Here is a 25,137-nt window from a genome sequence, read left to right as displayed (position 1 = left end):
GGAGCCAGTAAAATCATATGAGGTGAGGTCACAATTCACATACATGACTGTAGTTTGGCTATTTAACTGAGAACTGCTATTTGTTTTTATTCACTTTTTTCAAATAAAAATTTCTTTAAAAATATTTTTTGGAATGCATGACCTTGTTTTGTCTTTTGGCTCCAGTCCTGCCATTGGTCCAGTCCTATCCACTGACTTCTGTGGGAGCAGAAACAAATCCTAGTTGGTTTTATACAGCATTTCTACCATATGATCTATGAAAGAATATGTGAATCAGCAGAAGTGTCTTTTAATCTTTATCCAATGAGCTCCTCTAGGAACAGCGTCTAAATTCTGAAAGCAGTCAAGGAAATCAGGGCTGTGCATGATGGGTTAGATCTTGCAGCTTCTGATAACACAAGACTAAATGTTTCTTTTTTGTTTTGCTTCAAATTTCCCTTAACCTTGCTGTGTCTCCATTTTCCAATCTATAAACTAGCGACAATACTTCCCTGCCTCACAAAGGTTTGTGATGACTGATTAGTTTGCAGATGAATATGTGCTATGTAGAGCTAAGCATTCTTCATTCTCCAAACAAGGCTAAAAGGCAAAGTCTGCACATTTCCTGCTTCCATCTGTTCTAATATAGTCCAGATTTGAGATGTCAACAAGATCTCATCTCTGTTTGAAAGGGTCAGCTCACACAAATGATAGGTCATTCCGTTCTTGCTAGTAGGGTGTAAGTTATTTCCTAAGCTTTCATAGGATGTTCTTTATTGAGCAGTAATCTCCAAGATAATAGATAGAATTACATCAGAACTTCCAGGAAGTCCATCACACTTGAGTTGACACTATTTAATCCAGAGGACGCCAGCCACCGAGTTATTTCATTACAAGTAACAATCTAGCACAAAGAATGGCTGTCAGTAATCCTAACACATGCTATGTTTTTTAGAACTCTCGGAATCTCTCCATCGACAGTCACATGCTGTTCACGTGACATGCAGCGATGGGAATTCCTGTTAGTTTTTTTATGCTGGGCGTGTTCCCTGCCTTGTAACTATGCAGGGCACCTAGTGACTTGTCTAAACACAAAAGTTGCACTGGTTTAATTTAAGCTCCTACAGAAAGAAGCTGCACTGCTTTAACTATAGTGTTGATGGCCGCTGGGCGTGGCTGCTCAAAGGCCCTGCCAATGAGGTCAGCCTCCATCCGTCCCCCTTCACAAATATTGCGGAGCACACAACACACAGCTACCACATGTGGGATGTTGCGCTCCCCGAGGTCCAGCCAGGGGTGGAGGCATTTGAAACAAGCCTTCAACTGGTCGAAGGCGCCCTCCACAACCATGTGGGCCCTGCTGAGCCTGGCATTGTAGCATTCCCAAGAGAGGTTGAGATGGCTGGTGTATGGCTTCATGAGCCAAGGCAAGAGAGGGAGGCCACCATGCAGATGGGCATGTTCACATCCCCCACCCTGATGGTGCGGTAGGGGAAAGAAGTTCTGGCATGCAGCTTCTGGAACACGCTAGAGTTGAGGAAGATGCAAGTGTTGTGCGCCTTCCCTGACCACCCGACATAGATGTCAGTAAACTGCCAGTGGTCCGTGATGGCCTGCAGGACCATCAAAAAGTAACCCTTCCGGTTAATGAAGACAGATGCCCAGTGGTCAGGGGGCCCAGATGGAGATGTGGGTGCCGTCAGTGGCCCCCTGCAGTCGGGGAAGCCCATGTTGGCAAAGGTGGTGATGATGGTGTCCATCACAGAGGTTGATGGCTCACACCACCTGCAGGAGACAAACAAACAGAGATTCACAAGGATGCCAAGGCCCCTGGGAGGTCCCCCAGCCAACACCCTCATTCCCTCCTCCCCCCACAAAGAGCAACCCTCCCCCCACTTGTCCCATCCCCTGGCACAGCTTTGCAAGGATGGGACTGAAAAAACGTCCCGGGGAGGGGGGCTTGCACCACCACCCCTTTCCCTAGAGAACCCCATTCCAGCAGTTCCCCCCTTCCCCTGCCTTGGAACAATAGCCCGAGAATGCCATAACTGCATGAGCAAAGCCCCGGCGGTCAATCTCCCCACACTGAACTGGTTCCCCATGGATCGGTAGCTATCCGGCGTGGCGAGCTTCCAGAGGGTGGTGGCAACATGCTTATGGATGGGGATGGTGGGTCTCATGCGAGTGTCCCATCACCTGAAGGTAGGGGCGAGCCACTCACAGAGCTCCGTAAACGTGTCCTTCCTAATTCTGAAATTCTGGAGCCATTGCTGGTCTCCCCATCACTCCATGGTGATCTGGTCCCACCAGTCTGCACTGGTGTCCAGAAGCCAAAGGCGGCAGGGCACGGTGTGAAGGGGAGGGCAGGAGGAATTCAGCTGCATGAATCACGCCCACAGAGATCCAAGGAGGGTCTTCCAGAGGAGCTGGGGGTTGGGTTCCTGAAGGGTCTGGTCTGCAGCCTGCAGACACTGCTGTATCACTTGCAGCACAAGCTGCAATAGCTGTAGACTGCCCAACTCCACTTTGAAATAGCTAAGCACTATTTCAATTTATTTCTATTTCGAAATAGCTAACCACTATTTCAATGCACATTTGGTATGTAGACATGCTATTTTGATATAAATTATTTTGGAAGGTATCTTCCAAAATTGCTCATTTCAAAATAAATGTGCAGGGTAGATGTAGCCTTAGACACTGAGCTGCCCATAATGATCTTGTCCCCTTGTTGTCTTGGGTGGGCTAAACCCAGTAACAATGACAGGGAGGAGTGATTTGCTGTAATCTGATTATCTATAAGACTATGGAGAGTTACAAAAAAAGACTATGGAGCAGCCAAAGTGGCTAAGAAAATTTTTCCCTCTGTAGAATATTAGTCAGATGCACGCTGATACAAACACAGCTTAGGACACCACTATCCTGGGATACCTCTGTGCAAGGTTTTATTTTACACTGTGTGCCTGGCTACAGCACCTTGAATTCCAGCTGAAAATCTCTTATGCAGGGAGTCTGCACTATGCCCCAGGGTTGGCAGCATGTAGTGGGTGTGTACGTACATGCTGCAGTGAAAAACAGGCAGCATCCACACTGCAGAGTGCAGCTAGTGTTAGTGAAAGACTCTGGCCGTGGGCAAGCTGCAGGAAAAAGGCTTTTGTAGCTCTCCACTGCTGGAAATGAGGTAAGGCTCTGGCTGGATGGAGGATGAATTATCACATAGCAACTGCATGGACAAGCTCACGTGTTGACTGAACAAATAACTGATCTATGATCTCATATTTTCTCTGTAGACTAAGGAACTGTTGTCAGTCCTGAATTACTGGTTTATAAGATATTTTATGGGTTGTAATTTTTGGAGATGTGTCTCTTTCTTTCAGCAGTGGGTACTGTACATCTCATATAGCTCCTCTAGCATGGGGATCTACAGCAGTGCAGGCTGTCAGGTACAGTCTAGGTGAGCAGAGTAAAGATGCCTGAAGGTTATGGGTATGTACTAAGGATGTAATAGTGTAGTCGATTAACCGATTAACTGATAAGCAAAAGCTTATAGGTTAATGCTATAGACTACATGCATTTCCCTCTCCCCCTCCCCCACACCAGTAAATTGTTTAGCAGGCTGGCCAGCAGCCCAGCTCAGTCCTGGCTCATGCCAGGTCCAGGGCCTACCCCCACTGTGGCTCAGAATTTAAAGTGTATTAGGAACCGGGCAGGCAGGCAGTCCGGCTCAGTTCTGGTTTCTACAGGGTCCAGGAGCTCAGACCTCACCCAGACAGGGGCTGCTGCCACCCCGCACTGCTGCCTCTTTATCAGAGGCAAGAACACAGGGCGACAGGCAGCTGGTCTGCGAGGGGAGCTGGTTTTTAAACTGGCTTCCCTCATGGACTAGCTCCCACCTGGCACCCCATTCTACTGCTGGCCCCACCCCCGGGGATTATAGGATAGTCGACTAACCATTAAGAATTCATGAGGTTACTCGACTATTCAATTAACTGATATTTAACATCCCTAGTGTATACTCGCCACACTACATGGCTTTCTGCTCCCCCCGGCTGTGCCTCCCATCTACACAGCTAGAACTAGCAGTGGAATATCCTGCTGAAGAAAGGACTCAGGCAGCAGGGAAGGGCTGTGGTAGAAGGGAGGATGCAGCTTGCTTTTCAGTGCGACATGTAGAGTCACGTTCACTAGCCCCTACTAACACTGTTGTAACGTAGATGTCTCCATACTTAGCTCTGACTGCTTGAGATGCCAGCTGCTGTCAGGATAGCAAAAATCACTCTCTTTCTTCGATTGGTTCAGTGTATCTCTTCACTATAACAATTAGTTCCTACTGTAAGGATAAGAGGAAGTGGTAGAGCAGTGGCTATAAACACCTTTCTTCTGCTATTTGTCATTGTCTTTGCTTCCATACCTTTAAAATACAGGCAGTCCCCGGGTTACATGGATGCGACTTACATCGGATCCATACTTACAAACGGGGTGAGGCAACCCCGCACTAGCTGCTTCCCCGCAGCAGACCAGGGAGACGCGAAGCTGGGCCCCCCCCCCCCAGCAGACCAGGGAGACGCGAAGCGGCTTTGCTCAGCAGACACCTCAACTTGAGAATAAAAGTGAGGTGTGGGAGAATAAAACTGAGCTCTGGAGAAATGTTTGGCTAGAGTTTCCCCTACAATATGTACCAGTTCCGACTTCCATACAAATTCAACTTAAGAACAAACCTACAGTCCCTATCTTGTACGTAACCCGGGGACTGCCTGTAATGTCTTAAGGGGTACATAATGGTGCTCAGGGGACAGTGCAGGCTTAGACTTCCCATGTAAATGAAACCTGTCATTTAAAAAATTTTTTACAAGCACTCTTCCGTTCCCAAAAAATCACAGCATATGAAATGGGGATATGTGATGGACAGGAGGAGCGCTGTCCAGCACCCGGTGACTGAAGTGTTCAACTCAGGTAGCTGGCGGAGGGGGGGGGGAGGTTGCAGAAAGCCATGAAAGCCAATAAGAAAGACTGTTGAAATTTAAATTGAATATAGGTACATGACTGCTGTTCGTTGTGTGAGTTCTAAGTCAGCAGCTGGAAGAAGCAAGATGAAGTAATCAAACAGAATTACCATTCCTACAAGAAAATTTGGGCATGGGAATGGAATGGGCCTTGAAGTTAAGATCAGTACAGATCATGAGTAGATAGAGAAATGTATGTATAGTTGCAATCGGGGTATTTTTCTTTATTTTTCTGTTTGGTTAAACTTCTCTGTGTGAATTCCATGTGCCAACCCTCCCACATTCACCATATCTAAGCTACAGCCCAAAGAGACTGTGTTTCTTTGTGTTTTGATCTGTTCTTTTCTTAGTTGCTCTGTAACACCTAGCAACCAAGTATGCTTTATCAAGTATACCTTTTTGTTGTGTTAATAAAATCACCTTTTCAAGGTGTCCTGTATCCTGGAAGGTAAAGGAGATCTCTGTGTGTACCTGCCTAGTCAGAGAGGTCAGCTATCAGAGACACAGTTTGTTTTCTGTGGTTTTGTTTCTTTTTTCAAGCTCTCTTGTAGCAAAAGAGCTTGGGGTACCCTTGGGAAGAAGTTCAAGTGTTTCTTCCTGGTTTTCAGGGTTTTTTCTAATTCACTTGATGGCGGCAGCCTATCTCCCAAGGCCAGGGAATCTGTAACTTTGGGGAGTTCTTTTTAAGCAGAAGCCTGTAGAGGCAAGGTATTTAAGATCTCTTGTGAGTCCCCACCTTCTGCACTCGGCATACCAGAATGGGGAACAGCCCTGACAGGATGAACCCTGCATGGATACAAAATTTGTATCCGCACCTGAATCCATACCCGCAAAAATGAGCTGCAGATATCTGCATCCATATCCATGGATGCGGATATCTGTGGATATAAAGCCTATATCTGTGGATTTGCAGGGCTCTAGGGATAAAGAGTAAATAGGAGGTTGGAAGGTGTGGAGGGGAAGGGGAACACTGAGGAAAAGGTTGTTTACTATTCCTCTTTGTTTTATCTATTTTTAACATAGCAGATGGAGGGATTTTCTTCTTTATGGTGATGAGATCACAGGAGTGTATTGTAAGAGTTGTGGCAAGTCTGTCATCAGAATGGACCATCCAGTCAATTGGAATTCCATTTTGGACAGTAAGGGTGTGTCTAGACTACATGCCTCCGTCGACGGAGGCATGTAGATTAGACAGATCGGCAGAGGGAAATGAAGCCACGATTTAAATAATCGCGGCTTCATTTAAATTTAAATGGCTGCCCCGCTCTGCCAATCAGCTGTTTGTCAGCAGATCGGGGCAGTCTAGACGCACCGCGGTCAACAAAGAAGCCTTTGTCGATCAGCGCAGGTATGCCTCGTGAAACCAGGTTTACCTGCGCCGATCGACAAAGGCTTCTTTGTCAACCGCGGCGCATCCAGACTGCCCCGATCTGCTGACAAACAGCTGATTGGCACAGCAGGGCAGCCATTTAAATTTAAATGAATCCGCGATTATTTAAATCGCGGCTTCATTTCCCTCTGCCGATCTGTCTAATCTACATGGCTCCGTCGATAGAGGCATGTAGTCTAGACACACCCTTACTGTCCAGAGCCTTACACTGCTATAATATAGTCTCAGAGGGATGGCTGTGTTAGTCTTTAACTTAAACAAACTTAAAATACAACAAATGATCCTGCAGCACCTTAGAGACTAACAAAAACTGTAGATGGTATCACAAGCTTTTGTGGGGACAACCCACTTCTTCAGATGAATGGAGCAAGGGGTCCAGAGGTACATATCAATATTAGAAAAAGGGGAAAGGGGAAGGAAAAGAAAAGGAAAAAATCTTGTCAGCTAGAGTGACCGTGATAAATGAGGCTAATGGAAGTGGGCTGAAAGTGCCCGATACTTAGCTTTTGATGTCAACACACTAATGATTTCAAAAGCTAAGTATCGGGCACTTAGAGCCCACTTCATTACCCTCATTTAGCATGGACACTCAGACAAGATTTTTTTCCTTCTTTTTCTTTCCCCTTTTCCCCTCTTTTCCCGCTATTAATTTGTACCTCTGGACCCCTTGCTCCATTCATCTGAAGAAGTGGGTTGTCTCCACAAAAGCTCATGAAACCATCTACATTTTTGTTAGTCTTTAAGGTGCTGCAGGATCAGTGCTAAAACTTATTTCTGTCATATAGAGTCTAATACATGTTCTTTCATAGATGACATAATTTTCATTGAAAAAAGCACACTATGCTAAGAACTGTGGTGAATGCATTCGCTTCTTGTGATATAGCTTCTTTCTGTGATAGTCTGGCCAGTGACTATGCTATAGTCACTGTACATATTTGGGTAAATTGGGATAGCACAGCTGGGGCCAGGGCTGGCCTTACCATGAGGCGAACTGAGGCGGCCGCTGGACTTGATGACCTTCTGAGGTCTCTTCCAGCTCTATGATACTATGATAGGTGCCAGACTGTGGGAGGGGATCGCCACTAGGAGCTAGAGTGTAGAAAATTGTGTCTGCTGCTGGTGCATTCTCTCTGCTCTATAGGCACAGAGATGGCAGAGCAGCACCATGAGAGGAGAAGAACAGGAAGGAGGCAGAATTGAGACCTTTCAAAGTTTTGGCCCAAGCGAGGGGACATGGGGGCGTCATTTGAGCTGCCCGCCTCAGGTGCCAAAATGTTGTGGGCCGGCCCTGGTTGGGGCTAGCCAAAATTGTTCCATCTATACTGTTCTCAATAGAAAATGAGGGTTTTGAGTAACATATTTTTTTAAAGTGCCTTCTTTGCACAGAACATTTAGATTTTTTTAATTGAAAAAACACCCCTTCAAAAACATTCCAGATTTATGTCAAAAAATTCCAAAATTTTAAATTCTATTGAAAAATCAAAGTTTTCCCTGGAAAGTCATAGATGACAGCAATCTTTTTTCATTTTTGTCCAATCAGAGTTTTTTGTGCCTGATTTTGCAACTGTTTCTTGTATGAGAAATTCCTCTGCAGTCAGTGGGCCTGGTACTAACTCTATTGCTTTGTAAGTTGTGTAATCATTTACGCCTGTTAAAAGCACAAAGAGAGTGTAAAGTACTATCAGATCAGTTGCGTATATCCACATTGCACAGTGGAAATGGGAGCAAGGTAATGGAGGCCAGATCCCTCTGAGCCCCGAAGCAGATGCTCCTTAAGGCCTTGATTCAACACATTACTTTAACATCTTTCTGAACTGTGGTCTAATTGCTCGTGCAAGGAGAATCCTTCCAGTACTCTGATTCAGAACATATACTCTCAGAATTGTAGGGTCCTACATAAAGACAGAACATACCCATCCATTCATCATGGTTGTCCCCTTGCAAGAGGTCAGATATGAAATTAAATGGCTATTACTGTTTTCCTAGGCCAACCTGTCTAAGCAGCAGCTTACGTCCATGTTAACCTCAGTAACAGGACTGCATAATTCTCTTCTCTGTTCTGCATTTTGAAACAGAACGCAATGACATTTTCTTCACAGTCCTCTCTCACCATTGTGTAATCAAGCAATATACAACTCCGAACCATAGTACTGTCCAGTTGATATTATAGGGAGTAAAATAAACAAACCTTTCCATCAAGACAGGTGTGTAGGTCAGTTGATTGTTAGCACAAACCAGCACTCTCACAGATTCTCTGTCAAGCCAGTGTTCGGATGCCTATTCCTGAGTCATCACATAACATCCCTGCTGGTGTTAATACACAGGTATTTACTTCATGACCTAACAGTGTCAGCTCTATTGATACAGAACTCCAGCTGCAAATCAAGCTCTCAATCTGCTGTCAGAATGCAGTTAAGGGCAGTGGGAAGAATGCCAAGGGAGAGGATGGGATCATTTTGCTATTTCCATCAGATGAATTATGAGCTTCATTATTCTCCCACTGAGGTCAATGGAAGCTTTTCCATTAGCATCAGTTAGAGAAGAATCAGGAGCCCAGAGGCTGTTATCCTCATTAAGATGTGTTGCAAACCTCAAAGGATGATGTTTTAGGGAATTTCACAGGAGGACTCTGAAGAATGGTACAGGCTGAACTAGAGATGTAAAGGACTCGTCGACAATCCGATACACAAATGAGACTAGTTGCTCCCCACTCTTGTTGCCTGTATCAGATAGCGGCAGCAAAGGGGAAGAGAAGAGTGATGTACTTAAAAGCAGCAGTGCCACATGGAGCCCGGGGTCAGCTGCTCTGTGCAACGCTGATGCTTTGAATGCCACGCAGAGCCCAGCGTCAGGCTCCTCGTGGCATTTCAAAGCGGCAGCACTACATGGAGCCTGGGATCAGCTGAGCCCAGGCTCCATGCAGCATGCCAGCTTTGAAATGTACAAGAGTCCCCAGTGGGGGTTCTTGTGCATTTCAATACGGAAGCACCGCATGGAGCCTGGAGTCAGCGGGATTTCCCTCTCGCCCTGAGCTCCATGCGGCGTTCCAACTTCAAAATGCACAAGAACCCCCAATGGGGACTCTTGTACATTTCAAAGGCAGAACACAGAAGCGCTTGTCCACTAGTCAAGTAGTCAATGGAAATTCCATCGACTACTCACCTAGCAAATGAATCGCTACTTAACATCCCTAGGTTGAACCTCTCTAGTCTGGCACCCTTGGGACCTGATCGGTGCCAAACCACAGAATTTGCCAGACCACAGGAGGTCAATATTTGCCAGGGGATGGTAATGACCAAGCAAGTGTCTTTGTAATCAGTCTGAGCACACTCCATGCAATTGTGAAAACAGAAGGTGTATGCTGCAGCCAAGCCCTGATAACTCCCTTACCTGTAGTATTTGTGTGCACCCACCTTGCACTGTGACATCCCCCTGTGAAGGTATTGTGCATGTGTGTCTTGTATCTGCATCCATGTGTGTCTTGTATCTGCACACAGGAGCTGGCACCTATGAAAGCTTTTGAAAATCTTCCTCTTGATTTAAGAGCTATAGGAAAACATGCTACCAAATCTCAGCAGTTTAGGTTTTAAAACCCTATTTTCAAAGTCATCCTCTTTTGAGCCTTCAATCTGCTTGTGATTGAACAGGTCAGTGAGTTAGACCCTCCCTAGTATATTTCTCACCAAGTGGGGCTGATTGCTGTTTGGTGTTAGAAACTCTGTGGGTCTCCTGTGCTGTCTGATTGTACTTTCCAGAGCACTTCCTATGAATGTTATATCTGGTCATCAAAGATTTAAACTTGGCACGCTTTCCACAGACTAGCAAGCCTGCTGTTCTTGAAACACTGTTGTCTCCTCCGATACAACTCACTATTGTTTGGTAGTGTTTTCTGAGGATTTCCCCCAGGTAATGCAGACATAGCTGCAAATAAAAATCAAATATTTTATACTTTCCTATACAGGCAGTCCCCGAGTTACGCGGATCCGACTTATGTCGGATCCGCAGCTACGAACGGGGCCCTTTCTCTCCCTGGTCTCCAGCAGACCAGGGAGAGGAAGCAAAGCGGCGGAACACGCGGGCAGCGGACAGGGCTGTCCGCTGCCCACGCACTCCACGGCTTGGCTCTGCTTTGCCCCCCCGTCCCCCTGGTCTGCAGACCGGGGGGGGGGGGGGGGCAAAGCAGAGCAAAGCAGAGCCAAGCCGCGGAGCACGCGGGCAGCGGACAGCCCAGATGCGTCTGGGCTGTCTGCTGCCCGCGTGTTCCGCTGCTTTGCTCCCCGTCCCCCTGGTCTGCAGACCAGGGGGACGGGGAGCAAAGCAGAGCAAAGCCACGGAGCCCGAGGGCAGCAGGACAGCTATGGTGCGTCTGGGCTGTCCCGCTGCCCCCGTGCTCCATGGCTTTGCTCCGGACACCTGTGGTACAGCAGCTGGGGCACTGCCGGTTGGTCCCGTAGCGCCGCTCTGGGCGCTACTGGACCAACCGGGCAGCACCCCAGCTGTTCTGCCCCAGGCGTCCTGATTCAGCCACTGCTGGTCAGATTCAGCAGCGGCTGAATCAGGACGCCTGGGGCAGAGCAGCTGGGGTGCTGCTGGGTTGGTCCAGTAGCGCCGAGGAGCGGCGGCGCTACTGGACCAACCCAGCAGCACCCCAGCTGCTCTGCCCCAGGCGTCCCCAAGTCAGCCACTGCTGAAACTGACCAGTGGCTGACTACAGGAAGCCCCTGCCCCGGGCTTCCTGGAATCAGCCGCTGATCAGTTTCAGCAGCAGCTGACTTGGGGATGCCTGGGGTTCTTAAGTTGAATCTGTATGTAAGTCAGAACTGGCGTCAAGATTCAGCTGCTGTTGAAACTGATCAGTTTCAGCAGCGGCTGAATCTGTACGCCAGTTCTGACTTACATACAGATTCAACTTAAGAACAAACCTACAGTCCCTATCTTGTACGTAACCCGGGGACTGCCTGTAGTAGTTTTCAGTAAAGTGACACACACTCCAGCTGTGGGAACACATTGTACGTTTGTCTTGCATGGGGGAAACTTACTACAGGTTGAACCTCCCAAATCTGGGACTTTCTGGTCTGGCAACATCTGTGGTCCAGCAGGGCCACTGATGTTGCTGGACCAAAGAGCCCCAGAGGCAGGAGCAACTCAGGGGCTGGGGAGCCCCAGCTGGGCCAGGCAGTATCTGGGGAGCTCCTGCCCTGGCTGGGGAACCCCTGGTATAAATGGGGCCATGTGGTGACTGAGGAGTCCTTGGCATCTGCTGGGCCAGCCGGGGCAGAAACCTCCAGCTGCAGTGGGACTGTCAGTGGCCACGCCAGCCCAGCCAGGAACCCCCAGAAATCCCTGGTGGCAGCAGAGCCAGGGACCCCCCCCCGCGGCTGAAATGGGTCTGGCGGAGGTGGATAGCCTAGCTCGGGAACCCAGGGAATCCCAAGTGGCAGTTGGGCCAGCCCTAGCAGTGGAGCGGGGTGGCCTGGTGGCCCCAGCTGGGAACCCCGGGGAATACCCTGCTGCTGCAGAGCTGGCAGTAACCAAACTGTCTCCGCTGGGAACCCTGAGAGATCCTGAGGCAGCGGGCGGGGTGGGGATCTGTGCTGGGCTAGGGTTAGGGGAGCCCCAAGCAGAGGAGTCTGGCAGCAGGGCAGTCAGCAGGGGAGCACTGGCCTCCCCTGGTCTGGCAAACTCCCTAGTCTGGGACATCTCAGGTCCCAAGGGTGCCGGACCAGGGAGGTCCAACCTGTATTGATATGTCTGAAGAAACAAATATAAATACTGTAAGCGTATGGATGATAGATGCAATAACAAGTTCTGGATGAATTCTGTATTATACAGATTACTTTTTGGTTTTGGGGTTTCTACTAAAAATTGAATAAAAGATTAAAAGGATCCCAAAAGAGATCCAAAGAAGTGCAGGCTCCTCCTGACTTCAGTCACCTATAGATTTCAATAAAGCTCTATCCAAACAAATCTTACTGTAGGATCAGAGCCTCTTTTGACAACTATGTTGCTCACTACTCAGCCTGTACTTTGATTGTGGTGTTGAGCTGCTTGAAAAGCGTGATTTCTTTAGCCCCTCCCCCCACACCCATACAGCTGTGTCAGGCTTTCAAACCAGCAATAGGATTTTCCCACAGATTTTGTGTAGCTGATTCTTGTACAGTTCTTCCCCATCTTGATTTTTGTACATGCTTTTCCTTTTTAGTCCCTTTTTATCATTAATAGCTCTAGCATTGAGGAGAATAAGATTGGTTCTAGTCTAGCTCTGCTTTTGAAGAGAATGTTTTCAGATGGTAGGCAGTGTTTTCCTTCCTAAGCAGATGACCCAGCATATGCTGATTTGTTTTTATTTCATTTGGAATATTTGTGTTATGCTAGAGACTGTACATGTCACATAGCAAGACACAATTCCTGCTCCAAAGAACCACAGTCCTAAAAAGACTTAATTTTATTCTTAACTTTAACCCTCGTCACTAGTCCCTTGGATAGTGAATAGGACTATTTAGCAATGAACAGGACTATTTAGAGGTTCAATCCCTTCCTCTGCCCCTCATCTGTCTTGTGTATTTTGACCCTGATCCTCCATTGGCTTACTCAGGAAGTAGCGTTACCCCATTTTGCAGATGGGGAATTGAAGCATGGTGAGATTAATTTCCCAAAGTCCTAAAGATTAATTTCCTAAACTCAAGAGCTCAGCTTCTATTTAGGGATCTAACTAAAGTGGTCAGTTTTTCAGCAGTGCTCAGCATTTGGCTATTTTAAATCAGTATCTTAATGCATGATGAACTCTAGAAAATCTAGCTCTCCAAAGGACATATCTCAGATGTATCGAAGCCAGGTTTTCTGAATAAGTCCAATTCCTTCACCATGAGACCATTCTTTTTCCTCCTTTTATACTCTTAATATAGTTTTACCCCTCACATCTAACATATGGTTTCATAATTATGACAAGCAAAATAAACAGATTATATTTGATTAATTGGCAATTCTGCTTTCTTCTTGGCATAGTACACACACACACACACACACACACACACACAGTATCATGAGCTTTCGTGAGAAAAACCTACTTCATCAAATGAGCTGGAGGGAAATAACAGAAATCAAGATATTTATAACAGCAAATAAAAAATGTCTGTCAACTGTAGGACTAGTGCTAATGAGGTTAATTAAGTGGGCTGGAAGTATCCCATTCTCAGCTTTTGATGTAAAAATGCAATTGTTAAAGGCAGGGGAGACTGGCATATCTGATATACTCACCCAGAAACCTACCCCTGCAACAAATTCCATTACCAACTCTGTCCACATATCTATACAGGCAACAACATCACAGGACCTAACCACACAAGCACAACCTCAGGGGCTCATACAACTGCACATTCTATATGCCATCAAGTGCCAGCAATGCCCTCTGCCATGTGCCATGGGCCAAACCGGATAGCTCTACCACAAAGGATAGAGCTACATGACTGCTTTTGTTTGTTTGTTTGTATGTTTGTTTTTTGTTTTATCACGATCAGACTAACACAGCTACTTCTGTTACTTTTTATCATGCAAAGGATAAATGGACACAAATCAGACATCAGAAATGGTAACACACATAAACTTGTAGGGGAACATTTTAACCTTCTTAGGCACTCAATCATGGATTTAAAAGTAGCCATTCTTCTACAAAGGAATTTTACCAATACAGAGTGAGAGTGCAGAATTGGTATTAATCTACAAATATGACACTGTTTCCCTAGGCTTGAACAAAGATGTTATAAAGCCCGTCTTCCCTGTCTTTAACTGCATTTTTACCTCAAAAGCTAAGAATGAGACATTTCCAGCCCACTTAAATAGCCTCATTAGCACCAGGCCTACAGTTGGCAAGTATTCTCCCCCCACCCGCACACACACACGCATTGTAAATATCTTGGTTCTGTTTTCCACTCCAGCTCATCATCTGATGAAGTGGGTTATACCCAGGAAAGTTCATGATACTATATGTATATATTTGTTAGTCTCCAAGGGAATGTCTACACTTTTGAAATCACTTATTTTGAAATAATAATTCCCAAAATAACTATTTCAATATAGCTTGTCCACCCTACAGGGAAGCCTCAAAATTAGTCTGAAGCAGGCTCTGTTATTGTGGACTTGCTATCTCGACTTAGAGTCCCCAGAAGCAATGGGGAGTAATTACTTTGAATGACTCTGGGGAATAGTTATTTTGAAATAGCAGCAATGGAGCATTCACACTACCACTATTTCGAAACAACTATTTCAAAATAAGAATTATTCCTCATGGAAAGCAGGAGGTATTATTTTGAAATAACTGATCCATTATGTCAAAATAATGGGCTTGGTAGTGTGGATGCGCCGCTTGTTATTTTGAAATAAGGGCTGTAGACCAGGGCTGAGGTGTCAATGGACTAATTGTTGTTTTTAATGTTACAGACATCTGGTTGCCCCGTGAGACTTTTTAAAGATGAATAAAGTATCTTATGGAGTTTAATGATGGAAAGATCAAGACTTGCCACTGAAGAGATTTCACTCAAAAGGATTGATTCAATACTCTTGCAGTAACAGTGCTATTTTAAATATTTCCATTATAATTATTTTATTATGTACATTTATTAATAATCTTCATCTACTCTTGTCACTTAACTTCTCTGTAGTTTACATATTTGTTAAGCTACACTTAATGTATACTTTTCCCTCTGGTGTCTTGTGAAGCCAAGTTGTAAAGCAATTTGACACCTTTGGATGATGGAGTTTATACCTAGATGAGAAAAAAAAAAAACCTAACATCAAAATTAAGAAAGCACTAAGTAGGGACTTGAGTCATTGGCATTCAGCCATCACTACTTTGTAGTTCTTTTATCTCCTTCAAAATTTTGTTTGGTGCAGTTTTCAGGGTGGAAAATAACAAATAAATCTGTGCACTGAAGGTCACAGACCTGAAAAAATGGAGTGACTCTTATTGTGGCCTGCTGTTTTTGCCAGGTTATCTATCTTCATTTGTAGCTTTTTGGGGGTATGGCTCCACAGGGTAATATGACTGATAAAATCTAGATCTTCTAGGCATTTGCTATCAATCCATGCTGTGCCAGTGTTTGGGTTGTAATACATTTCATTATTTAGTTTATGGTAACACCAAACAATAGCAGAGATAAAATGCAGCCCAGTTTCACACCAGTGATTACTTTGATCCTCTCTGTGATGTGGTTGTTCACCCTTACAGAGCACTTGGCATCTCTATATACGGCCTTAATCATGTTGACAACTTTTGCTAGGATTCCCAGGACTTTAAAATGTTCCATGAGGTATGGCTGTGCAGACTGTCAAATGCTTAATGAAAGTCAATGACATTGATGAGAAGGGAAGCCTGCCATTCTATACATTGATAGAAATGCAGCCTTGTTAGTCTCATCACCTAATAAACCATCTTGTTAGTCTTTAAAGTGCTGCATAGTCCTGTCTTTTATTCTATACATTGTTCTGTGATGGACCTTGTATTGTGTACAAGGTCTACACAGGACTTCTTGGTCCTTAAGTTCTAAGCTTTGCATCCATTGCCCCTTTCATCCTTCATGGTATCACAAAGCAGAAGACTTCCCCTGACAACAGAGAGTAATATAAGTCCTCTCCATTTTCTACAGTTAGTTAGAGCATCCCTTTTTAATATTGTAACAATGATTTTATGTTTCCATAGGTCAGGAGAAATCTCCTTTTCCCAGACTTCATCAACACTTGTGCCAGTTTCATAAGGTGGTGATATTAAGTGCTTTTTGGCCCTTCAGCTATGATGTGATCATCTGCTGCTTTGTTGCTTTTCAGCTTCTTGTCAGCCTATACTTCTGACCTCACTATCAGACCAATGTTAATGTCAGGTCAATCAGATCTGCAACTTTCATCAAGAAAACAGAACAGACTAGGCAGCACCATCCTAACCAACAGAGATCTCAAGAAGAAAGTGACATCAAGGATAGGAAAGGCATCCACACCATTCACTAAATTCATCAACATTTGGAAGTTAAAGATATACAGCACCAGACAAAAATTGAAGATTTTCAGTGTGAACATAATTTCAGTGCTAGCGTATGGGCATGAAAGCTGGAGTTATTTTAAAAGATTAGACAGAAAACTAGACACCTTCAAAATAAGCGATAGATCCTGGGCATTGAATGGAAAAAGTGAATCACCGACACAGAGATCCAAGAAATCACCCATCATCAGCTACTCCAAGATCAGAAGGAAGCATTGGACATATTTGAGGCATGTATTCCAAATGCCAGTACATAGATTTCCACATGCCAGTTTCAAGCGGAAATCAATTGGTGTGAGGAAATGAGGGTACCCAACCAAAACCTTAAAAAAAGGCCTCAGTAGGGAGGGCAGAACAGTCGATTTCAGTTCCATAGATTAGATGGAAGCACAGACAAACGACAAAGAGGGACGGAAGAAATTAGTTACTGCCTTGTGCACCTACACTGGCATGGAAAAGATTATTGCCTACACTGTTAGCATTTCCTTTATTGTATTTGGCCACACATCCTAACTCTACCCACTAACATCCTAACTATGGCAAGGGCACATACAATTATAATGTATGTTTCTTTTATGAACACTAGTGTTTTCCGTATTTACCCTGATCCTTCTGCTATAACTCATCAGTGAAGAGCAGAGGGCCATTCATTTCCTACACTTACGTAAACTGAGTGGGATTGAACAAAAGTGTGATTCAAATAACAGGTGACTAAGATAATGTGGGCACACAGTGACTTATCAGCTGTTTATCTGAAAAAAGAGATTATAAAATGTGGTGACTATATCTCTCTCTGGTATATGGTAAACAGCTTTTAACAGGATATGGAACATATGCTTGAGGTTTCATATAAAAGATGGCATATGGTGATTCTGTGCTGATTTACATCAAGAATGGTGGCATTTAGCAATGAAGCATGAAATCCACCCTCATGTAAAGCAGTAGTACAAATCCCATCTACGACTTAAGATCTATTTAGAGGACTTACGTGGCCTTGTGCTATCTGTTTGCATAAGGGCATTTCTGATAATCTTACTGAGATCCATCCCATTATCTGATTTTTTCCCCAGTCCAAGTAATGGAAATGCATCTGAAATCATTCTACTCTTTTCATTCATTTTAAATGAATGAAAAGTTCCCTATGGTACTACGCTGTTGAATGTGTGTTCTTGAGAAATAATTGGCCCTATCACTGTGGCTTTGTTTACACTGGTAGGTTTTGTTGAGGAAATGTGTAGAGACAAAACTATGTGAGCATGTACTCTACAACATGACTTACGTTGTGAAAAAATGGCCCCTTTCATCAACAAAAACTTCCAACTGCATGAGGTACTTTTTTCTTTTCCTCTCCTTGTGTTGTCAACAAACATGTAGCGTGGACGTCTTGAGACATTTTGTTGCTGATTCTGACAACCATAATGTGGCCCAAATTCCCAATCAGCCATCCTACACAGCAGTTTGAACTCCACTGACCTGCAGCCAGGTGACAAGCTACTCACTCTGCCTCTCTTGCAAGCCCTGTGAAATTTGAATCCCATTTCCTGCTGTTTGAGCATCTGGACAGTCCAATCCTCATATGATAGCTAAGCCTATAGTGGTCTCATGGTGTTTTCCCAGATGCTCATATCTGGCCATCACCACCTGGTATTTTGGAATAACACAAACTGTTTATTCCCCAATGAGAGAAACAGCATTTGAGCCTCTTTGTGGCAGTTTTAAGTATAACTTGTACACAGGCCTTATTATCTATTCTTTCTCATATTGTTAGTACGGATGTAAAATCTTCATTAATCAATTAACCAGTTAAATGTTTAACCAGTTAAAGTGGGATCCTAGGCAAAGCTGGAGTAGCCCTTCGCCTATGGCAGGGTACAGTCAGAGGACTGCTGTTAGGGAACCAGTTAACGGTTACCCAGTAAGGGTGATGCTTACTGGGGAACCAGTTAACTGGTTCCTCATTCACATCTCTAGATGTTAGGTGTGACTAAATAAAACACATGTAAATTTTAAACCAAAATATTAACTTTGCAGTGATTCTGAGATGTGTTTGTTGCCTATAAATAGGAAAAGAAAAACAAAGGAGACATTTCAAGCTCTATTTATGCTACAAGCTTGAATAGTTTCTAAAATAAGGGTTTAAAAAAAGTATGGCCTGTCTGGACAGCATCAGTCAGTAAAAATGGATTAGCAGAGAGCATTAGCAAACTGAATCCTGAAGACTGTCTGTTAAGCCTGCCAAGACTGTTGCATGGATGGAGCCTTTGGTAAAATGCACAGGCTAATGTCACTGTGGGCATAAGTTAGTCAGAAATCTGGCATCCAGTAGATTGGTCTGTAACGTATATTGATTCGGTAGGGTCCAAATTCAGTCCCTGAAATAAGTGAGTACAGTTTTCTTTGTTTCAAGCTATCCTCTTAGTGTTAGGAAAAGAATTTCCCTGTTGGCATAAGTCCATATCTGCTTACTGCAATGTTATCTTCATCTTCCTCTGAAGCTGTCCATGCTGTCTGCTTTTGGCAATAGAATGGTGGACTTGGTAGACCATTACTCTGGTTTGATCTAGTCTGGCAATCCCTGGCTGCGTCTAGACTGGCAAGAATGTGCGTGCAGTGTAGACGCTCCGCAAGTTTTTGCGCAAGAAGTCTGCAGTGAAAACATAGCCTAAGAATTTATTTAGGGGCTCCCTCTTAAAGCTCCTTCCTGTGAGCCTGACTCCAAGGCTGCATCTGGACTGGCAAGTTTTCTGCAAAAGCAGCTGCTTTTCCGGAAAAACTTGCCAGCTGTCTACACTGGCTGCTTGAATTTCCGCAAGAACACTGACGATCTCATGTAAGATTATCAGTGTTCTTGCAGAAATACTGTGCTGCTCCCGTTTGGGCAAAAGCCCTCTTACGCAAATGCTTTTGCGCAAGAGGGCCAGTGTAGACAACGTGGTATTGTTTTGCGCAAAAAAGCCCTGATCGTGAAAATAGCGATTGGGGCTTTCTTGCACAAAACCACGTCTAGATTGGCATGGATGCTTTTCCACAAAAAGTGCCAATCTAGACGCTCTTTTCCGCAAATGCTTTTTACGGAAAATCATGCCAGTCTAGACGTAGCCCCTGTGTTTCTACTAAACACCCAATTAGAGGTGCACCTCTGAATTCCTGGGGCTGAATGTGGCCCCAGGAATACTGAGGATGGTGAATTAAAATGTGGTTTTCCAATCCATTCTGTTTGTTCTTTTTCTTGCTTGCAGTTTCCTTTTTCTTCCTTTTCTGAACAAGCTTTGTTCGGCCACTAAATACTAAATCAGTGGATGTTACACTGCTACAAACCACTTACACGTTTCTGAGCCATGTATAGCTGATATGTAACTTGCACCACAGCTACATTTCTCATCATGGAAAGCAGACTGAAAAGATCAATTTGTTTTATTTAGCCCATTCCCTTGTCAGTAGAAGGTTATTTCCTAATACATTTTCTACTGCTTTGTCCACCTTTGGGATGTCTTTCATACTAGTCAGCTTAAATTTTCATATATTTATATACACACAAATACACACACACACACATATATATATATATATATATACACACACACACACACAATTACATCATGTTTTTCATTCACTAAATGGAAGCATTAATTCAATATTATGTTATTCTCTGCAGACAAAATGTATCCTGTAGTGTCTGAGCTCAGATGGTTCATGCATTCTGGCTGTTACTAAGATAAAAGCTTCTTTGTTTTGTCTGGCATGTTTTATTTGTCTTTTATGAGACTCTGTTTGCACAGAAAAAATAAACAGAATGATCCCGAGTTATTAATATTTGTGTAGCATGAAAACCAGCAAATTCTGTTTTTGTTTCATTGAGCCAAATCTTCCTTGGTGTAACTCCCTATAAGTTACTGGAGTTATGGTGGGGATGAATTTGGCCCATTTTGTTTTAATAATTTTTTTGGTATTTTACAGCATGATATTTTAGTCCACAGTGTTCTGGAAATTGATGCTAGTACAGTTTAACCTTTGTGTATTGCAGATGCATACCATAGGCCAGATCTTGCAAACATTTAAGCACAGTGCTAGCTTCACTTTAATCAGGTGAGTAATGCCATTGAAGATAATAGGATACCCTTCAAGTTCAGTATACATATGATCTTTTGCAGGACTGGGGCTCACGTTAACTACAATTTAAACACATTGGTACAGGGATGACCCAACATAGTGCTCGACTTAAGTGAATTTACATGGTCTCATCAGGTCATATAGGGTTTTCAGATATTATAGAAGAATTTTGTTTTCCTACATCTGTTAGAATTAGTGATCTTCATTCAGCTTGTCTGCTGTTCAGTAGTACCAGCAATTAAATATGCACCTGCTGAGGATTGAAGAAACCACACAATAGAAGTGCATAGTATCAGAGGTAATTTGAATACATAAAATCCTATTGAATTTGTGTTGCAATTATTTTTAAGCGGTGTGTTTTTTGGTTTTTTTTTTGCTTTTAATTATGAAACTTTTGCTCCTTGTTCAGAGCCCTTCATTAACCTGCGGACTTTGAACTGTAATTGCATGTCCCAACCCACTGTTGTCAATCTTGGTTATAGGTATTCCTGGAGGTTTCATCACGACAATCTTTAATTACAGATTAATCTTTAATTTCTGGATATTCCAGGACAATCCTGTAGGGCTGGCAACCCTTGTTTTCTTCCAGAGAATGGGAGTATGATGGATTAAAGACATAGAGGCTACGTCTACACTGCAGCACTATTTTGGGATACTGGAGGTATCCCAAAATACCTATTCCATGTCTATTGAGCATGCCTATGATTTCAAAATATAAAAGGGTTCACTATTCCGACATCCCTGTAAACGTCATTTCACGAGGAGTAAGAGATGTTTTGGAATACTGATTTATTTCAGAATAAGTGCTGTGTAGACAGCCCCAAATTTCAACATGTCTACATTACAAAATTAGGTCAACGTATTTTATATCAGCATACAGCCACTGCAGTAATTGCATTGCTTGTGTGTGTCTACACTGCGGTAGGCAATAATTTTTGCCTGGGGGGCACTTCAACAATTTTTGAAGTAGCCCCAGGCCACTCCTGAAGGAGCAGGGCCACCTCACCTCCAGACCATGATTGGTCTGAGGGTGGGGAAGTCCCTTTGCTCCTCCTTCCCACTAGGCACCCATGCCCTGGAAGAGGCTTGGCACACTCCCCCACCTCCAGGCCAATCAGGGCCTGGGGGTGGGAGAGCGTGGGAAGCCGCCTCTCACCCTTCAAGGAGCATGTGGCACCCTTCGAGGATGGACACTCTTTGAGGATCCGGCCTGAGGAGGCCCTTTTGCCCGCCCCTGGTCTACACGTCTGCTTCTTACATTGGTGGTGCACATCCTCATGAGGAACTGATAGTGCAGGGCATTGTGGGATGCCCTTAACAGCCAGCTCCCCACGAGCACTGGCTCCTTCCTGCCCTCTTCTTTCCCCATGCTGCTACCTGTGATACAGACTCATCTGTTAACTGTTTTGACATTTACACAGTCACGTCCATAATCTACACAGCACAGCTTACTGCGACACAGATGTACCACTACAGCAGTGCTGTTGTAAGGTATGCCATGTAGCTGGTCTTTGTTGTTTTGTCCTGCTGACAAAATAAATCACCCCCATGAGAGGAGGTAGCTTTGTTGTCAGAAGAGTGTCTCTTGCTAACAAATTGCTGTCCACTCCAGTGCTTTTTGTTGGTAAAACTTTTATTGGCAGGGGTGTGGAAAAAAACATACCCAGGACTGACAAAGTTTTACTGATGAAAGTGCAGTGTAGACACAGCTGTAGTTAAACCAAACTAAGCCCCAGTGTAAACAATGCTAAATTATTGTAGGAATTGTTCCTTCAACATAGCTACCACAAGGGATGTGAATGGGTAGCCCATTACCTGGTTACCAGATAAGCAGCATTACCATTAATGGGAGATACTTACTGAGTAACCCTTAACTGTTACCCAGGGGCAGCCCGCCACCTGCTACACAGTGCAACCCACATGGGCTGGGAGCCAGCAGCCCAGCAAAGGCTCACAAGCAGCCAGGCTAGAATAGCCCCCTTGCAGTGTGGGGGGCTGCTCCAGCTCACCCCTATTTAATCAGTTAATTTGTTAAACAGGATTTTACATCCCTACCTACCACTTTCCAAGGAACAGATTTACTACAGCTACTTGTAGGCATCTAGCCTGTGGTCTTCCTATTGCAGACATAACAGCAAGCCAAACACTTTGCTTCCAAAGCCTGGAACTTTCCAAACTGCCCCAAGAGTCTGAGGAGCTTTCACCTCCTTATGGCTGGTTTACTCTTGTGGGGGAGGCAGGGAGTTTGTTTTCAAACTATGAGCCCACGGCAGCACTTAGTGCTCCCCCAGTCGTAGGCTTGGCAAAACTCACTCTTTATTTTTGTAATTTTGATGGATTTTATTTTTTTTATTCATCTATTTTAAGCATTTTCATTTTTATTCATTATATTTCGCTGATTGTGGGAAATTATGCCGCGGGGACAGGGGACTCAGCCGCTGGGGAGCTATCAGCCAATAATTAATGACATTAGACCTCAACATTAAAAAAATAAAAAAGCTTTGTACCCATGAACAGGCAACTTGTCAGGAAACTCAAGGTTTTCAATCAACCCTTCTATCAAACTCTAGTAAGTTCTGCAGCAGCAGTTTTCTTCCGCTGCCTGTCTGTAAATGTTGATGATGCAGGATGGATATTTTTGTTTGGGGGATGCACAGTAAAATGCACATTCACTGTTTAATAATCGACTCCTTCCAAGTCTTACCCATTGTGTATGCAGCCCTCTGCCAGCGCTGGCCCCCTTCCGTAGCAACCCCTCCCCTCAGCTATCCCCCAGGGATCTCTCCCCCAGCCTGCCCCAAGACCCCAGCACCTCCCTCTGCCGTCCGTGTGCCCCGACGGGGGCCCCAGCGCCTCCGCGCGGAGCCTGTCCCCGCCCCGTGCGATTGTCTCCGGCGAGGGGGTGGCGCCCCTTTCAGCCCTGCCCACTCCACCCTCCCTGCAGGCGGCGCCAGCACTCGGCCAGGCCCCTGGAGCGATCGGAGCTGCAGCAGCCGGAGCCTGGTGCCCAGCGAGAGAAGTTTCCCGGGAGGTGAGCGAGCCGGCTGCGTGAGGACTCGGCGGCGGCGGGGGGCGCCGTGCAGGGCCAGCAAAGCAACTTGCTCGGGAGACCGGGAGCACGCAGCTCGGCGCGAGGAAGCGTGCAGCTCGCTCGTCTAGCGCCCGGCCCGGGAAGGGAGGAAGCGCGCAGATTGCAAGTTGAGCGGGGGGGGGGGGTGTGCCCAGGTCTGTTGCTGTGGTTGCCCGAGCGGTGGGGCGGGGACGGCTGCAGATTGCAGCTAGCTCGCACGCCAAGCAATCCCCGAGGGGCTGTGCAACCAGTGTGCGCTAGCCGGAGCGAGACATCCGGTTGTAACAATGGCTTTGCAACTTACTGCGAAGTGCAGCTCTGCGAGACTCCCACTTTACATGCCCCGCAGGCCCGGGGGCACGACAGGGGCTGCCCCGTGTAGCCTCTGTTCTGACTCCTCTGCTGGTCTGGACGAGCCCCAGTTGTTCAGCGGGCAGGCTCAGTGAGCAGAAAGCCGAGGAGGGGCGCACACTCCGACACAATGGCTGAAAGGAGAGACCTGGCTGCGTGCGCTGGGAGCCTCCTCACGCTTTCTCCTGGCTGATGCTCTTGCATTTAGAATCAGCGCGGAGCAAATCCCGACTCCCTGCGAGCTCCCTTTCTCTCCGCCCTCCTCCAGTCTGGTCTGAATGGTGGCCCCCAAACTCCGGGTGTACAACTCATTTCTTTGTCTTCGCGCCGGCCAGCCATCGAAAGCGATCAGTCAGGACACTTGGGGGAGGAAAATAGAGACGTCCTTTAACTGCTGAAATTCATTGGAGCGAGAGGGCTCTTTGGAGGGATAGAATAGGGCAAAGGACTGAGCTTTTGCATGGAAGAGGCTCTCCTTGAAACTGGGGCAGGCGGGCAATACAGAAGGCTTGAAAAGGTCCTTTCATTTCAGTTTCGTGAGTGTTCTCTGGTAGATTTGTAGTTATACAGAGTCTTTACTTAGTATATTTGGTGACTGGACTTTTAAATGCTTCCTGGGGGAAAAAAGGAGGCTTGGGCCCGGCCTCACTCCTAACACTCCCGAAGGTGATTCACACTGAGGTTTCATCATCTCTCTCATTCCAGTGTGTTTATTTTAACAAGAAGGAATTCATCTCAAGACCAGTGTTTGCTCAGTAGACCCTTTTGGAATGCACAGGTTTTCACTTGTAAACTGTGAATATATAATTATTCCACTCAAAGTTTTTTTTTTCTGTAATAAATGTAGGCAATGCATGAGCGAAGAACCCAAAAGACAAGCTTTTCAAGTAGAAAGGGGAACCCCAGCAACCCTTCTTACCTTGCCATGGAATTTATATGATAGACAGGAAGAAAAAAGTGTACAAAATATTTTTTGTTACCTTTTTACAGGGACACTTGGACATTTCAAATAGTAGCAATATTTCTTATATATTAAGTAGCACCTTAAATTATTAAAGCTGGAAAAAGCCATAGTCTGAGGCCTGAACAAAGACATTAACTGGATGGCCTATTAAAACCATCAAGCAGTCCTGTAGCACCTTTAGAGGCTAACAAAAAAAATAGTATCATGAACTTTTGTAGGCAAAACCCACTTCCTCAGATGCCACTT

The 25,137-nt window shown here is 45.1% G+C and overlaps 1 protein-coding gene and 1 long non-coding RNA gene across 4 annotated transcripts in view; one reads left to right on the top strand and one right to left on the bottom strand.

Annotated features, from left to right (window-relative positions):
* Positions 1–809: 809 nt before the first annotated feature.
* Positions 810–24,257, bottom strand: LOC142818579 (uncharacterized). The gene is made up of 2 exons (XR_012896112.2): positions 23,881–24,257; positions 810–1,764 (listed from the first exon to the last, which is right to left on the bottom strand). It is a non-coding gene; the product is annotated as an uncharacterized LOC142818579 (long non-coding RNA).
* Positions 23,379–25,137, top strand: part of CARHSP1 (calcium regulated heat stable protein 1) — a 48,895-nt gene continuing 47,136 nt past the window's right edge. Inside the window, exon 1 of one of the 3 annotated variants that reach the window (XM_075899279.2) lies at positions 23,379–23,537. The gene's annotated coding sequence lies outside the window, so the exon portion shown is untranslated. Of the gene's footprint in view, positions 23,538–23,569; positions 23,704–25,137 lie in introns of those variants that run through there. The other 2 variants (XM_075899280.2, XM_075899281.2) reach the window with 2 other exon arrangements.

The sequence above is a fragment of the Pelodiscus sinensis genome, chromosome 15 (assembly GCF_052426305.1).
Source record: "Pelodiscus sinensis isolate ZL-2025 chromosome 15, ASM5242630v1, whole genome shotgun sequence".
NCBI lineage: Eukaryota > Metazoa > Chordata > Testudines > Trionychidae > Pelodiscus > Pelodiscus sinensis.
Note: the sequence above shows the minus strand (reverse complement) of the source record. Positions and strands in the feature narration are given on the sequence as shown.